General features: G+C 41.5%; 1 protein-coding gene across 3 annotated transcripts in view; it reads right to left on the reverse strand.

The window, feature by feature from the left end:
• Disp1 (dispatched RND transporter family member 1) overlaps positions 1-17,594 on the reverse strand; it is a 150,108-nt gene that overhangs the window by 58,672 nt on the left and 73,842 nt on the right. The window contains exon 1 of one of the 3 annotated variants that reach the window (XM_028760326.1): positions 9,648-9,810. The exons of the other annotated variants lie outside the window; for them this stretch is intronic. The gene's annotated coding sequence lies outside the window, so the exon portion shown is untranslated. Of the gene's footprint in view, positions 1-9,647; positions 9,811-17,594 lie in introns of those variants that run through there. 3 annotated transcript variants of the gene reach the window in all.

Genomic DNA, 17,594 nt, shown 5'->3' on the forward strand with positions numbered 1-17,594 from the left:
ATCACTCTTAGATAAAAACATCTAGTCTAAGCACTGATAGAATATCCCCAACACAGCCGGGCAGTGGTGGTGCACACCTTTAATCCCAGCACTTGGGAGGCAGAGGCAGGTGGATTTCTGAGTTCGAGGCCAGCCTGGTCTACAGAGTGAGTTCCAGGACAGCCAGGGCTACACAGAGAAACCCTGTCTCGAAAAACAAAACAAAAAACAAAACAAAACAAAAAAAAGAATTTCCCCAACACAAAACAATGTGAACTCTGTATCACTTCACTCATAGAAAGTAAAGCAGCTCAGACTAAGGTGACTGGCCAGAGCTAAGTGGCTGGGTACCATCCCAGACTCCTGCCATCACCCTGATGACCACTGACTTTCCTGCTGGGGAAGGATACAGCCTCATACTTACTGTTATCAGAAAGATAGGGTGATTGGGAACGCTTCCAAATAACCAAAGCATAAAGAACATTTAAAGAAGCTTAGCCTTTTAAAAAAGTTAACTGGAGTTTAGCACGTGTAACTGTAGTGTAGGAAGCAGTCACCAGATATGATCTTGTGGGAATGCTCAGTAGAAGCCTTCACTTTTCTAGCTACCACCTGCAAGGCTGCCATCAGCCTCTGCAGAGCCACCATAACACAGCACCTGCTGAGCACCAGGTGTACAGAGGACAGGAGGAAGGCAGGACTGCTTTGCTGGTTGGTTTCTAATCACACCAGGCAGTTGAGATAGCATCTGAAATGGTCATTTTTTTTTCACATTTAATGCAATCAGTCCTACTGACCAGTTAATCCTATTATCTACCAGCATAGCTACTGGGTGGGAAACAAGCATCTACAGTAAGTTCTAAAGCAAACAGTTCAAAAGTAAACTTGGCCCAAGACAGCTTGACACCAACTTATAAGGCCCTCCAGAGTACCCTGAAACTGTCTCTAGATTCTCTGATTTTCATCCAGTATTTCTGTTTTCTATTTAAATCTCCTAGTCTTCATGGGGAAATGTTTATCTTTCTTTATAGCCAGAATCACAGCAATCATTCCCCTTTACTCTTACTGTAAGGCACCATCTGTCGCTCTGTTAACAGTGTTAACAGTGTTTGTATACGCCAACAGAGGCACTTAATTTTACCAAGTACCTTTTTTTCCTCACTGTGATAAGATGCAGCTTTACGAAGCTGTTTAGGAATGTAACCTGTTTTATAACCTGGAGATTTTGTGTCATGAAGCAGGCACTGGTAGGTAGTACAGAATAATGTGAGCTCAGACTTCTGACTGCAGCTAGAGAACTGGCAGGTACCTTCTCTGCTTCGGCCTCTTTAATCAGAGTCATAAAATGGAAACAAACAATTGGATCATAAATAAATCAAACACAGGGAAACAAACCAAAACCAAAACAAGTGTTTGAAGAACTGCCAAAGGCTTACTTAGGCTCAGTAGCTGTATTGGTATAGGGGTTCTGAAGAACAAAACAGCAAAGGCTCAATCTTTAGTCAGGGGCTGACACCAAAGTCCACGCTGAGGGGGACCAGAGACAAACAGTGATTTAGATGCGCTCTAATTCTAGGATGGAGGGGAGCTGAAGCAAAGCATGAAGGGAAGGATAAATACAGCAAGCAGTCCTACACAAGGAGACTCCAGAAGAACGTGATAACCGCTCTCCCAGTGACTCACACTGTGCTAAGTGTCACAGTGTGATGATAAGTGCAAGGACAGCCCTGTTACTGTGGTACTCAAGGTCGGTTTGGGGTCAAACATAAAGAAAAACTAGCAGACAGTGATGTTCAATCCAGCATGTTCTCTTGAGAGCTTACTCATAGAAAGCTCCGCCTCCCCATCCCACCCAGCCCTGAGAGCCCCTTTTCAGGCTGCAGGAATCTGCCTGCCAATCTGAACTCATTAAAGCCACTGCTCTCAGCCCACCCTGGCCTTCCCAGTTGAATTTGTCATGTCCTGGGTAATTCAAATACAGACAGAAATGGAATGTTACACTTCCCAGTGTTACAGCCCAGATTGTGTTCTAAGATGGCAACTGGGAGCTCTATAACTAAAACTGAAGAGTGTGGGGAGGGGTGGGTTTAAAGCTCATTTTACCAGCCACAAACTGAGAAACCAGCTCAAACTACCAAGTCCCCCTGCCTCAAAGTCTTGCTTTCTTCTTAAGTTTGTTTGAAAAGTGATACGGTTTTCTAAGGCACTACTTATCAAAATTTGAAATATCTTTATCCTCTGACCCACAATTCTATTACAGTAAAATTTCAGATTATATGAATAATGTGTATTCACATACATATGAATAACATGCATATCATCAGGGTCTTGGCTACAAAACTTTAAAGGTGAAAACTGAAAACAACCTAATTTACAATCAATGGAGAACTCAAATTCTGCCACCTCTTGTTAGTTATTATATACAATAGGAAAGAATGAGCCGCCCTGGCATGAGGGTTACAGATCTAGATCCTACAACTTGGGGTTGAAGCCATGGAATGGTGAATTTGATTCATTCTGAACCACACAGCCAGATCCTGTCTCAAAACAAACAAAACAGAACACAAACCAAACCCCAAAACCAGTGGTTTAGATCTGGGTATAGTGGACGGGAGAAGGCCATGGACACTGTTACGTGCAAACAGTTATCTGCAGACAACTATTCTGTTAAGAATCAGTTCGGTTAAAGCTAGGGGCCATAGCTCAGTGGTAGAGAGCTTGCATGTCTGATGTTCCAGAACTGCCAGAAACAGTCTATGTGGTTAAAATAAAGTGTGTGTATGCACAGTTTGTTCAGGGTCACCACAGTTTGTGTGCTTAGAATTTCATCCTATAAAATACAAACACTCACACACACTTCAAAAGCACATCATTGGACATATTATATTATCATGATATAATCTGTCTTAATTATGAAAATTTATTCACTAACACAATATACACAAAACTATGCTAGTTTAAAGGCTGCAATGGGGTTATACAAGTGGCTTCAGGAGCACAAAGGCATCTAAAGTACATGAAGAACCTTGCAGCCCTGCTTGGAACTGAAAATCACAACGTCTCATCTGGCCAGAAAGTTACCACGTTAAAATCTAAGACCCGATCCAATTACCACAGTAACCACTTAGTGAAACCATCACTATCCTTAACAAACACAGGCCTCACTGCCTGAAGGAACAGTGTCTTCCTTGCCATCAGCAGCACAACAGAGTGCTTCTGTGGGATTTCCAAAGCTCTTTCACATGTATCATCTCCCTCCAGTAGAACCACTAATCTGTTTTCTCCAGGAAAACAGATGTAGAAGGCATTACCTAGTCCACTTTGCAAAACAAAGCGTGATACAGAGACTGAGTAGGCTGCCTGAGTCATACACCAAGGATGAATGGTGAAGCAGGAAGGACTGAAGCCAGAGTGGACAGCATTGTGCAGACGGCCTTCTGAAGCTCTGATACCATGTGTCACACTAGCTGACTCACTAGGCTCCCTGCACTGAAGCTAAACAGTTACAACTGCAAGTCCATTTTGTAGCCAATTACACTTTCAGAAGAGTAGTGTTCCCTGGAACACATTCACTAGATGAAAATGTCCAATGTTGGCCCTGAGCCTTCAAAGTTGGGCGTCTGCTGGGGACGTGGTTAAAAGACAGGTTCTGAGCCATCTACCCAGAGGGGACAATAACCTCCAGCGACATATCTGTGCTGGGCTAGTCCCTGGCAGGTATCCTCCATGTAGATGCTGCAAGGCAGCGAAGGAGCTTAAGTAACGGGAAGCGAATGCCCGCTGCAAGGAGGCCGACCAGAAAGGCAGAAAGAGAAATAAAGACCATTTCTCTAATTAGGGCAGAGAAAGCAAGACATCTTAACCAAAGTTATAATTAATAATCAAGTTTAATTATGGCTCAAATCAATCCTCCCAAATTGTGTTATGTCCAAGGAATAAATTATCTTGCCTCTTTTTCTCCAAATAGAGGATGGCCTTCAAGTCTTTTCACAAAGAACCTAAGGCGAACTGGGAAGTGTTTGTATCCGTTAGCTATTAACTTTGTTTTGGTAGGAAGTCACTCCTCTGACACGGATTGCTCTTGCCTTGGTCGGCAGCACCTTGTTGCTCTTAGTCCTCGGTACCCTCTGAACACTGTGAGAAACAGTGCCTGCTCAGGTAGGGAGGTCTACAAGGAAGGTAGCCAGGCTTTGTCTCCAGGAGATTTCCTCATAAAGCACAAGTATGTTTTTTTTAAAAGTCATCTTTCTGTGTGAATCACTTTCTCAAAATTCCTCTATGAGGACAGTTGAACTCATTAGAGAGAAAACTAAGGGTCAACAATATTAAAGCTGCATCCAAATCACATGCCTGGGAGTAAATCCACACCGAGACTCTAAGAGGAAGGCTCTTAACTACCTCAAGAGGGATCCAGGGAAATGTCAAGTTCGACCACTATTTATAGGTTCTCCAGAGACAACTGACATAAAATTCTGTCTGAAGACCCACATTAAAAAGCCTCTAAATTCAGTATTTCCCAAGATAGTTGGAAAAGTTACAATCCAGCTTTCAGGGATATCAGAGACGCATCTCACTGAATTAGAGGGTGTTACCCGGCCACCACTACACCAACTGACTCATCAGTGTTCTTACCTACTATTCAGATAATTTTGAAATAATGTAATTCCAGTGTGACACAAAGCCCAACTGGTTTAGTCAGAAATGTAAGGACCCAGTTGTAGATAGACGGGTCTTCTTACCTTCTGAGACAAATTAATGATTTTTTTAGTTCATAAATGTTCTGCCATTAAACTTTTTCAGTAAGAATGTTTATAAACATCTCCACTTAAGCACTTACAAACATTTGTTGCCAAGAACCATATAAAAGTAAGGACCATTGCTGTTGTTCTCCATAAGCATAAGCTGAAGCAAATTTAAAGCTGGTTTCCCAGCATCCCATGCTTTCAGTGTCAGCTCACAGCCACCTACCTACTCCAGAGACATCCCCTAAGAGCCTCTTTGCCAGCAATGGGCTTCTCACCATGAAAAGGCAAACCGATTTAGATGCAGGAGTTCTGAAAGGATTAGGATCCTTTTTCTTTCTTTCTTTTTTTTTCTTCATGTGAAACCTGTTACATTTTGTTTGTCAAAAATGAACAGCTTCAGAACAAATCTAATGTAAATTTTCCAAAAAACACCAAAAAGTAGAGTGTAAAGCACCTCCTCAATAAATCCTTTTTCAATGAGAATTCACCTTTGAAAATGAAATGTACAAAGCATTTTACCATTATACAACCTCTTTGAATATGATTATACATGTAATATGTATTATTAAACACATCAAAGAAGATAAACCTACATATCTTTATACAAAAGTATTGATAGGATGTATAAAAGCTTAATGATATGGGAGAAGAAGGGCCAGACTTTATCCACAGTTACAACAGCACGAGAAAAGCTGGAGAACCTCAGGGAGACGGTAGCAGAGCAAGCCACGTAAAGACTGGATTCAGTTATCTCAGATGCATGGGTTCTCCAGGCATGGGCATATACATGCAGGAGAAAGCTGAGAAGGGAATGCCAGGTTTACAGAAATACTGGCCCGGTTCTTTCACTGTTTATGTCCAATGTGCCTTTGGTATCAGGTACACAGGAAGAGACAGGAGTGTAAAAATAGTTTCTAGTTTACAATCTGAGACAAAGGATGCTAATTAGGCTGGTATCTTTCTTAGCATGAACACCTACCTCCCTAACTACATACTTACATACACGAGTTCTATTACATACTGCAGTTCTTGGAGAGACACAGAAATGATCACGTCATACCTTTACCCTCTCAAGCTCATGGTGTATGTGACAGAGATGACACTTGATATCTTTGAGTCTGTAGTTCAGCTGTGGTTAAATTCTATTAAGCTGAATTATTAGTTTACTGTAAATCTGGAGTACGGTGCTAATCCATATAGCCAAAATTATATAAAATAAAGCAAAAGAAGCTTTCTAACTCAGATAAGTCAAACAGTGGCTATGAAAAAGAAGGACCAAGTGGTTTCCTAACTTCCACTCAAGGCATGGTCCACATTTAGATCACAAGTCTTAATGGAAATATAGTGAGTACAAGAAAACTGTAAGTCTGTTACAATAGTCTGTCAGTCTGTTACAATAGTCTCCACCTTGGCTACACATCAGAATCACTTTAGTAATGTATATTGTTTAATTACAGAAACAGACCCCTGGCCAGCAGTTCTAATTTCACTCATACTATAATTGTATAGCCACCAGGTTTTTTTTAAGCTCTCAAGTGATTCTAATTTGCAGCCAAGGCAGCAATTCATAGTATATATAATCGATGTTCATCAGTTTTTAAAAGGATCCAACAACTGTCACTCAAAATACTCAACCTTCAGAAAATACTTGAGGAAATGCAAGCAGTACTGCACATTTAAGGATGGAGCGGCACGCACTTTATTTTTGTAACATCTGCACCATCGCCACTTGTTTCCTTGGGGACAGTTCTTGCATTGGAAGGGTGGAAGTAAGGACATGGTACAGAAGCAGCCTTACTAAGACATCAGTGGAAATGAGAAACAACTGAACAATTACTGAAACAACCTGTCACATAGACCCAGTGACTCGTGGCTCTTCTGAAGGCAGTTTAGGAAATAGCTACTTTGACTAATGAGTTTATTTAACCCTCAAGAAAAGTACATCTCCAACCACTGGTTAGTGTCTAAAGTGACATCTCCAGCTCCTCCAACAGAAGAACATGTTACCCAAAGTCCACACCTAGAAAGGAGAAAGACTCTGGTTACACTCTGAGCATCCTAACGTTCCGTGTCACACAGCCTCCAGATGCCAGGCTGCTTCCCAGCTTCATGTCCCCACCAAGTAAGAGTTACAAAGTATCCTGGCATAAGCAGGAGCTGCGGGATGTAACAGTCCTTGTCTTTAGGTCATCTGAACATACTCTTTCTCAAGGAAACTCAACTTGCAACAAGGCACCCTCTCCCCTCTGTTCCAGCTCTTCTTGGTCACACAGGATCATGTTACTGAGCCATCTAGAGACACCACATTGATGTTTAACACTTCAAACACTGCAATCCCTCAAACTTTATCAGCTCAGAGGAAATACTCATCACTGAGGTAAGCCAAGAAGAAAAACTGTTTTTCACTTACTACCTCACTCAAGTATGTGAAGAATTTTTAAAATTTTCTCATTTCATCAAAAACTGGGATTGCTTGCCAGAAAGCATTTAAAACTATGTGATTTAAATGGTAATGAGTTTACTGAGAATTAGGGAAAGTCCTCCAGACAAATGCAAAGTGTCTGTACCAGGCTCCCACCCCCTACTGATCTGTGAACTTTAAGTAGTAGGAAATGAAGTTCCCAGGGCTTAGTCCTAAATGGGTCCTTCCCTGCAGAGTCTGGCCCAAAAGGTCTCAAGAGGATCTTTTAGTTTACTGAGCAACTTGGGAAACATCACTCAGGTATTTGTAGGAAGCATTGTCAAGGGCATCCCTTTAGGAAAGGACACTGAAAACTGGTTCTGAAAACAGTGACTTCATAAAGGCTTTGTTCCCTTTTCAATTTGATCCATGTATTTATTTTTAGTAAAGCCAGGGTATAATTTTCATAAATATCTTTCTATTCCATACTTAAATTATCAACACAAATGCTCCTGCATTCTGATACATGCTTTCTTGTACAGTAACAGTATCTAACAGTACAGTAACTGTTGACTTGAGACTGCTTGCAAAAAGTAGTTAACACATATTTTTAAGTTAAATAGGTAAGTATCTATTTAGCAATCCATATGAGAAGCACCTACTATGCTCCTTGTGAGTTTTCTTATAACTTAAATATGAAGGGTAGTATTAAATGATTCTATTTAGCAGTGACTAAATGTGAAAATGAAAAGTAAGGTAAAGAGAACAACCCATCTATTTCTCAAAGCTAGCGTGTGTGTGTGTGTGTGTGTGTGTGTGTGTGTGTGTGTGTGTATTGAATTATATTATGCATGTACCCTTTCCATAGCACAAGCATTTCACTGTCTTGGATCTTATCTTAATTTTATCTCCTGTGTTGGGATATGATCACTAATTACAATGTTTTAAAAAGAGACAGTGTTCAGTGTATGCTCAGGCTGTCTAACACATGTATTTATGTTTTAAAGGTCATACTGTGAGAATGCTCAGATCCAACCCCAGGATTCAGGTCAGTTAAGACAGAAGGAGAACAGGGAATAACAACCATAGAAAAGGATATTTCTCAAGAGTTACCAAAAAGAGTAATTGGTTCACTGTAAGCTACACAGACAGGAGATTACAGCTAAAGGTTAGAGGAGTCTGTTTTCTACAGACCATGTTCCAAGTTGACACAAGACTAATGTGTTTCTTAAACTGCACTGTAGAACAGTATTTCAGACGTTAAATATTTTCTATAATTACTGCAAGTAGTTTATGGTCATAGTTCTTAATTTCAGGTCTACAATGTAAGGTACATAAAACATAAGGCATTCCACATGAAGTGTCATTCCTTAAACCATCTAATACTCAACATCTGACCATCACCAATCAGAAAGGCAAAACTGAAGAACAGATAAGCAAGACAACTGTTCGTCTTAACACACTAAAAGCAGAACTTGCCATTATGAGTTAACAGTACACAAGGAGTAAGCCTGCTGCCCACTGGTCCAGAGCTTCCTCCTGGTCTGGTGGCTGCCCAGTCACTAGAAACTCAAGTCCCAGTCTGAAATCATCCTCTTCTGAGTGAAAAGAAACATACTTCATCCAGGTCCACATACATGAACACTTCAGTTAAAGACAGCTCTTACTTAGCAAATCAAAGTGTGCTCTGCAAGTAGTGCACTATCCCTGCTGAAAGGCACATCTGCTCACTCTCAACCAGAATGAGAGATGTAGGCTTTCGTTACTGCACAGAAACATACTTTATGAATTAAGGCCAGTCTGAACTTTTTTTCTTTTTTTACCATTACATATAAATTACCCATTCTTACTTTAAACAAAAGTCAGAATAGCAAAATCTATTTTGCTACTAACAAGACTTTCAGCAGTAAATCCAATCCTAATGTAGCCATCACTGCGACAATTAAAGTACACACAAGGCATGACATTTAATTAGCTCAGATGCAGCTAAAAGGAGCACGTGGAACTGAACCTCGGAAATGACCTGGGGTAAAACTGAACCCGGTGCTGCAGATCAGACCTTGCGGAGGCGTCTCTACCCAGCTGCTCTCTTCACGGGCTCAAAGACTAATTTACTTTTATAAAACACTTAATTGGCAGATGTGAGCAAATTGACTCCTGGAGTCCTTACCTATCTTTTTATTGATGGCCACAGTAGAGGCACACTTTCAGTATTTTCTCCAATTCAGGCAGAGAAGGTATGAAACAATACACTTCACTTTAAATCTTAGGTTTCCTTCCAACTCCACAAAGAAAGCACATTTTAACAAACTTAGACACAGCAGACCCTCCTGTCCTGCACCACATTACAAATTCAAATGGATGCCGCAAGATTTGTAAAGTATTAAAACTCTGTTCAGCATTTACCTTGAAAAAAAAGTAAACCATATTTTTAAATTGTCTTAGAAAATAAGTTCGATTTAAAAACAAATTCCTCTAAAACAACAAACACCCACCTAGAGAAGCAGAAATAATGATACTACCTTTCTGTTAAAAGAAGAAACTTTTCGGCACAGTTTGGTCTGCAAAAGCTGAGGGTAGCCAGAGCCTGGGCTGAGCAGGCTGCAGGAACTGAGCACAACAGAAAGCAGGAGCTGGCAGGAGCGGCACGGGTGGGGGAGTGAATGACAGGCACAAGCAGAGGCTTTGAATGGGCAAGTAAGGGGCTGGGACTTCTCTGTTTGCTCTGGGATAGGAGGGAGAGTTTTTCTCCTACTTAACCCCTTGGGGCAAAGTCTTAATAATGGCAACAGCTGGTACACAGAGGGACTTGATCTGAGCACTGAGGTCAGCCAGTCAGGATATGAAGGTGACATGTCATTTCTAGCCTTTTCCTGCTTCTACAGGGAAATTACAATAAGGGCTGTTTTTAGTTATAACGTCCTTTGATCTTCTGGATTTGAAGTTACTTAGTAGATTAAAGCCATGTTGGCTGATAATGTTTGCTTGCTCAGCCTAGTTTAAGAGCCACAGACTCAGTTTTCTGACACATTGGCTACTATATCTAAACTAACACAAATAAACACCAATGCCTGTTTATTTCCAAGTTTGGGTCTTGTGTTCTTTCACAATTGGCTCTTGAGATCCTGTTCTCAAAGGAGAAAGTTCACAGTTGTAAGAGAGGCAGTCTTTCTCTTCTTCCTCATCCTCCCCCTCTTCTTTTAAGAAAGAAGTATTAGCAGACACAGTGATAAGTTTTAATTTCTCCCAATTTTCCCAAACAAAAATAGTAGTTGGCTAAACGGATTTGCTTTTTATAAACAGATGGCCATAATGATGCCAGTGTAAAATTCTATATAAATCTTTATAAATCCCTGCAAATACATACCATGTATTTATAAAAGATAACCTTTTAGAAAGCAAGTGTCAATTTATTGAAACCATGAACTCCATTTCATGTCTTTAATAATTAAAATGTATGAGCAGTTTTCTGTAGGGACATGCTGATTAGTTATTTATGTGAAGAGTAGATATTCAGGGTTCCAAAGCAGGAACAAAAGAGGAACAGGTGAAATTGGGCTTCATCTAAACAATGTTTCATGCATGAAAGGATTCTCTCAAAAGAGTAAAAAAAAAACCAAAAAATTAAAAATACAGAATGAGGGAAAGTTCTCAAATTATACACCTAAGTCTCAACTATCAGACATATGTTTATAAACAAACAAACCAACCAAAACGATAAGTCATCCATAAAGAGAGAATCCACTTCAAAAGGCCAAGTTTTTGAAAAGGTGTCTCCCAAGACATTCAAGTGGCTAATACTAATTAGTGATTTAAGGAAATAAAAATTAAAACTACAATGAAATGGATATTTTTTCATATCCTCAAAGATGGTCAAAACAGAGAAAGAAAAATTCCAAACACTGTCAAAAGCAGAAGAGACAAGAATGCTTTTGTACTGCTTTTGGGACTATAAAGGGGTAATGGACTCCATGAACAACCAAAATCAGTCACCACACAACCCAGGATGTCCAGGGGCAACTGATGCCTGGCATCAAATACATCTCTTCTGGGGTCATACTGTGAGACTCTGCCTATGAGATATAAGTTACTTATAGCTCCCCAAATAATCTTTGTGGTATTTTCACAGACACTGAGCCATGCTCCTGCAAAGACGGGGACTCTGACACCCCAGTAGAGACAGACAGGAGGAAGTGCTTGCTTCTGTTTGCTGTCATTCATATGTATGTGCATGCATACACACACACACACACACACACACACACACACACACACACGAACAAACAGGTCCGTCTCTGGCAGCTCCCTGAAAACTACATTTTTCACTGTTGGTGATCTCACTATTTAAGGCCACTGCTAAAGGGCTGCCTGGTGCTCTCAAGTGCAAGAAAGCTGAGACACACAAATCAGAGAAAAATGTGTGTGTGAAATAAACACTTTCAGTTACATTGCTGTTAGACATGAACACTGCTGTTAAGGAGCCCAGAATCTACATCAGGGGAGCTATCTCAAGAAGAAACTCATAAAGCCAGGTTTATATAAATTATCTGATGAGAATGCTGTAAACACGGGTTCACAGGAATACATTCCTGAATTTCTGGGTGATTTACTGCTCACTTGTTTCTGGTGGCTTTCTGGACTTATCTATCAAATAAATGATAACTGACTCAATGTAACTAAAGAACTAAAGACAAGCTCCTGCAAAACACGGACATGAACACTTAGAGCACCAACGTACAAACAAGCTGCATGTCCTTCAAATGATGGTAAGCGTGTTGCCAACGTATCTCTACAACACAATACAAGTCCGCCATGAAAACAGAGGATGCATGCTACCTCATGAGTCAACCTTCAGACCTTGGTTAAGGGAAAACCAGAAGCACAAGACTGCAAATCCCATGACTTTATTTATGTAAAACATTAAGAGTAGGCAAACCATGAAGACAAAAAGTGAGGTAACGGCTGCTCTGGGCTGGAGGTCGGAGCTAGGAGGGGGAACCTGCTGCCGATAGGTATAGAGCTTCCTTCTGGGTGATGAAATGTTTCAGAATTAAACAGTTCCACAATGTGGTGAAAATCCACTCAACCAGACACTTAGAAGCAGTGAAATCTTTGGTATGTTACTTATGTCTCAATTTAAAAAAAATAGGTATAAGATTCTCGCCATGCAGCCGGGCGGTGGTGGCGCACGCCTTTAATCCCAGCACTTGGGAGGCAGAGGCAGGCGGATTTCTGAGTTCGAGGCCAGCCTGGTCTACAGAGTGAGTTCCAGGACAGCCAGGGCTATACAGAGAAACCCTGTCTCGAAAAACCAAAAAAAAAAAAAAAAAAAAAAAAAAAGATTCTCGCCATGCAGCCAGTGGCTGTATGCACTGGAGTGTGCACCAGGACTCCCAGAGCGAGGTGGAGACACTTGTTACTGCGTCGTGTCACCTGCATTCTGATGCTGAAGGTCTTGGGCAGGGATAAGGGTTGGAGGTACACTGGAAACCTTGATTTTCTAGAAGTCTGGACTGGTAGTCAGACCCACATTTTAGGAAGCACTGAATTAGAGACAATCCCAGGCTCCTAAAGGTACTTTTTCACCTCTACATCTCCGAAATTTACCTAGAATACAGTCATCCTGGGGATGGGAGCTAGGCTGGGAAGGAAGGCAAAGGGAGGAAGGAAAAGAAGTACTTTGCTAAGCAAAAATATTAGTCTCTAGCATCAAAGTCTGATGATACTGTAACATCTAAAAATCCTCAAGAAAACTATATTAACTAATTAAAAATGAAGATATATTTTAATTAACTAATTAATTTACTTTGTATCCCTGTATCTGCTCCCCTAAAATGAAGGTAGTTTTAACACTCTCTGGTCACCTCAACAATACTTTCGTTTAGTTTAGTAAAATGACCAATCGCATTTCATTGTGCTTCTCCTCACAAAATATGAACATTTTTAGAACTGATTCTGTACATGGCTTCAAACTCCTTAAAGCCATCATAGTGTGCTGCAGACCCCAAAGTCCTACCTCTCCAGCTCCCAAACCTGCACGTCTTCATTTGCATTTGTACCAGCTGCTAACTTCTATTTGATGCCTTAAAATTTAGGGTGTTGTGCAAACAGGCAGATCAAAGAGCCTTTGCCACACAGCATACAACACTATCACATAAAGAACAAACATGGCGAGCCGGGCGGTGGTGGCGCACGCCTTTAATCCCAGCACTTGGGAGGCAGAGGCAGGCGGATTTCTGAGTTCGAGGCCAGCCTGGTCTACAGAGTGAGTTCCAGGACAGCCAGGGCTACACAGAGAAACCCTGTCTCGAAAAACCAAAAAAAAAAAAAAAAAGAACAAACATGGCGAATCTCAAGCCCTTCAGGTTTCTTAACATCATTCAGGGCAAAAAGGACACTGAGAGATCCTCTATGAAAAATGTCTTACTTTTTTCTCATATAATCTGGTCTATGTCATCTCTGTGAAGTTAGGGTGACAGGAGAGGCCTGCTCGGTACTTTTTACAAAGTGAGAAAAGAGCTGCTCACTGCCGTGCCCCTTTCCAAGGGTAGTGAACCCAGAGCACAGGTTTGTCATGTGATACTTGCCACCACTGATGTCCTAGTGATGAATGTCACAAAGCATGAGTAAGCCCAGAGGAAGACAGGGCAATGTCCCAGGAAGGTGTTTTTCAGTTTGGTCAAGTCAATAGTTTAGGAATTTTTAAGTATAAATTTAGAAAGGGAAATGCCAGCAAAGCTACAGACATCACTCTGGGCTGGGTTTCAGGGTGCGCAGATCTTTAGACACCTACTTCAGTTCTCAGACCAGAACCCATGGTTGCTCAAGCCGCACTACAGTTCAAAAGTTGGTCCCTAAGGAGCTGGAAACTCACTCGGCTTCTCAGCTCATAACCTATGAGCTGTCACTTAATCCAGATGCTACAGTCTCCATCTAAAAAATGTAAGTGTTAGAAAAGGTGATCTCACAGGCACTGAAATTCAGTTCTGATCAATTTGAGGCCAGTACAAGAAGATAAAATAAATCCCAGTTTTACCATTTAACATTATATTCCAAATTATGTTAGCATTTGGGAACAAAGGCAGAATGTAGGTAAACTGTACCAGAGCAGTCGTGGGTCCTGCATGCTTGGAAATGCGCATCAATCTTCCGTGCCTTCTTCTCTGACAGCTGTCGTCTGTTAATCTCCTTACCCCATTTCCTGCTGGAAATCCTATCTCCAGATCTGTAATTCTCACAACTAAAGCTGCATGCCTTTATCTCCCACAGTCTGACAGCTGAAGAATGTGCTCTTCATCTCCCCAGCCTCCAGCTCTAATCCACGATGCCCCTGGCCATCCTCACTTGCTCAGTATTGATTTACTGAACCCTCACACTGCAAAACCTCTCCCAAGCCTGTTCTCCAAATCCCAGGTTTGGGGATGTTAGTGAAAACAGCCTCCAGAAAGAGAAAGCCACCTAAAAGTCACAGTCTCCTTTGTAGGGGCAGGGGAGAAGGCTCTCTGTGTTGCCACAATTCCCCTCTGCTAGATCCTCCACTGAAATCCACAAGGGTCCTCCAAGCTCCCTCCTGGAACCTTCCTGGCAACTGATATTGTGGACTTTTATACAAGAAAAGGAAGCTTGAAGCCTGAGTTTCTTTAACACTACCACAACTGCCTCAGATGTCTTGTTGAGTTTGTCCCTATCAATTGCAGTGTCTGGCCCTCTTTCCTAACATAATTATGTTATTTTGGGTATCCCCAAAGGTAGCCACACACTACATGGGCTATTAATTTACATGTAAAGAAATTGGACTCAGTGCCCTCTGAATGTTCAGCAACCCCTGACTCACAGCCATGGAGCTGGAGGGGCAGACACCACTGCCACCAGAGCACACAAAGACTGCAAGCAGCCCCAGCACCTGCAGCCACATGGCTTTCCCCACTTCCCCCTCAAGTGTATCTTTTTTGTTCCTTCCTCGGCAAATCCATCACTCACAAAGACTGCTGAGCTTTCTTCTACTTCAGAAGCCCCGGTCTTTGGCCTGTTGGCGTTGGGCTACTTAGCAGACTTGCTTCTGTCTCTCAACTGCCACATCCTACCCAGGCCTCAGCCTGTACTCCTCTCCCACAAGGGCACAGCACGCTTCAGCGCTCCTTTTTCAATATTCAATTTTGTTAGCGTTTCTTACTGGCACCTCAGAGCTCTCTTCCCTCCTTACACAGTCCCCAGTACTCTCTGCTGCGCGTCCTTGGCCAAGCCTCAGCAGTGCCTTACTCTAAACCCTGGGCAGTGACTGACAGTTGTCTTTATTCTCGCTACCAACTTGTGCTCTAAGTTTTAGTCTGCAGCGTCTGTTGTCTAATAACATTTCATTTGTGTGTCCTTCCAGCTGGTCAAAGTCAACAATCTAAAACATAAACTGTCAGCATCAAAGAACTTGTTGAGTTTCCCTATCCTTTTTAATACAAATTTTAAGAGTTTTGTACCATTTTAAATGAAACTGAAATAGCCCGTGCGGCATGTGCTTTTGGGGGTACCCAAAATAACATAGTTATGTTAGAAAAGGGGATCAGGCACTGCAGGTGATAAGGGACGTGTTCTAGAGAACGTGAGGCAGTTGTGGTTGTCTGAAGACACTCAGGACCCAAGTAACCAGAGGCCAGAAAAGAGCATCATATCCTGTGAAACTGGGGTTACAGTTATGAGCCACCATGGAAATGCTGGGATTTGAACTTGAGTCCCCTGGAAAAGCAGCCTGTGCTCCCAAGTGCTGCATCATCTTACCAGAGCAGAGTTTTCTGATCCACTCTCTCAGTCACTTAAACCCACAAATCCAACTTTCATAGTTATTTGTGGCCCACTAGATCTATGCTGCACCCTGAGGTACAGTGGAGCCATCTTCGACCTTAACTATCTACAACCTTTTTACTCCCTCCCCAGCCACTGCCCCCCACCCTTCTTCACTCCTACTCCCTCAGTCACCTTGGTTTAAGTTTCCCTTGGATAATCAATCACCAGGGCCTAATCAGTGTGATTCATGCACAGTTTGTACTTTTTCCAACCTAACCGACACAGCGTTTCTATATACTCACCAGCAGAAGAGGCAAAGCCGATCAGACAGCCCTCCTTCAGAACATGCTAAGGATCGCTGTGCCAACGTAGTTTAGTCATTTTAGCTGGAAGGCAAGATCCTTCCTTATTAAGGTACTCTCTCCCTCCCTCCCTGGCAGATGCCCTCCAAAATAGACTTTCTTTCCTTCTTGTGCTGACCGTGTGGCTCACTGTTAGTGCATTTCCCTGGTGTGCTGGAGGCCCTGGATTTAATCTCCAGCAGAAGAGACACCTGGTCGGGTCACAGTGGAACCTGCTTCACAACAAGCAAGTCTGCACACATCCTCTGTCCTTACACTATGCCTTCTACCGCCAATGCCCTTCCGTTACATTTCCAACTTCCCACAATCCCTTTCTTTGTAAAGCATATGGACAACCACAGATCTTCCATGAAGCCCTCTCTGATTGCCTGAAGCAGAGATCCTGAAGTCCTGCTCTGTCACGTGACACTGAGAGCTCTATTACACCACTTATCATATGCCAATTTTAAACCTTTTATTTTTTTAAAGAAAATCAGTCATTTATATCTCCTGCCTTCTTAATCTACATTTAAAGGCAAAGGCTCTATTCTCTTTAGGCCTCTGAGGAATGTATTTAGGGCACATTATACTGTATACGATGTTAATATTTACGCTTTACAAATGTTGACTGAACTAGTCGCAGTTCACAATTTGTTACTATGATACTTATTACATTCTTACTATGCAGACTGTAGAATTGAAATATAGTCTGCAAATAAAATTCAGTATACAAAATCTATTTTCCTGCTGACTTATATAGGCCCTAGGAACCATTCCCAGCATAGCTGTGTGAAGAAACAGGCAAGATCAATTCATGTTGAGTCTGACTGCAGTAATGCACTACTGAATGCTAAAGATGTATGGCTACTCACTTTTTCCCTGAACCAGTAGCTGTCAGATCAAAACATAATATGCAAGCTCATTCTCAAGATGGGTTTTTAGCTCTCACTTGTTTTTGTCATAGGATTTTCCTAGGCATTAACAGAGATATTTTTAAAAAAACAACAAAAAAATAATTTTTCTTTTCTCCACTGTGAGCCATTACAGGCACTAGGCTGTAGACTTTCTATTTAATCTCTGGCTAATCTTATTGATGCAAATCTTATCTCTATGATAAAGCATCACAAAAATTCATGAATGGAGGAAATCTTGGGGTTTAGCTCATATAGTCTTTGCTTAATTTGATTAAAAATTAGAAAATCATATATATCTTATCAATATTACAAGAAGCATTTTGGTTATCCAGAAAGAAACTCACTTAGTATAAGCGGATAAGCTATCAAACATCTTAAGGAGATCAGAAACTGGAATATATACTTTAGAAGAAAAGGCATGTACATCAGTGGGTCTCTG

Source organism: Grammomys surdaster, unplaced genomic scaffold (assembly GCF_004785775.1).
Source record: "Grammomys surdaster isolate TR1022 unplaced genomic scaffold, NIH_TR_1.0 130, whole genome shotgun sequence".
NCBI classification, from domain to species: domain Eukaryota; kingdom Metazoa; phylum Chordata; class Mammalia; order Rodentia; family Muridae; genus Grammomys; species Grammomys surdaster.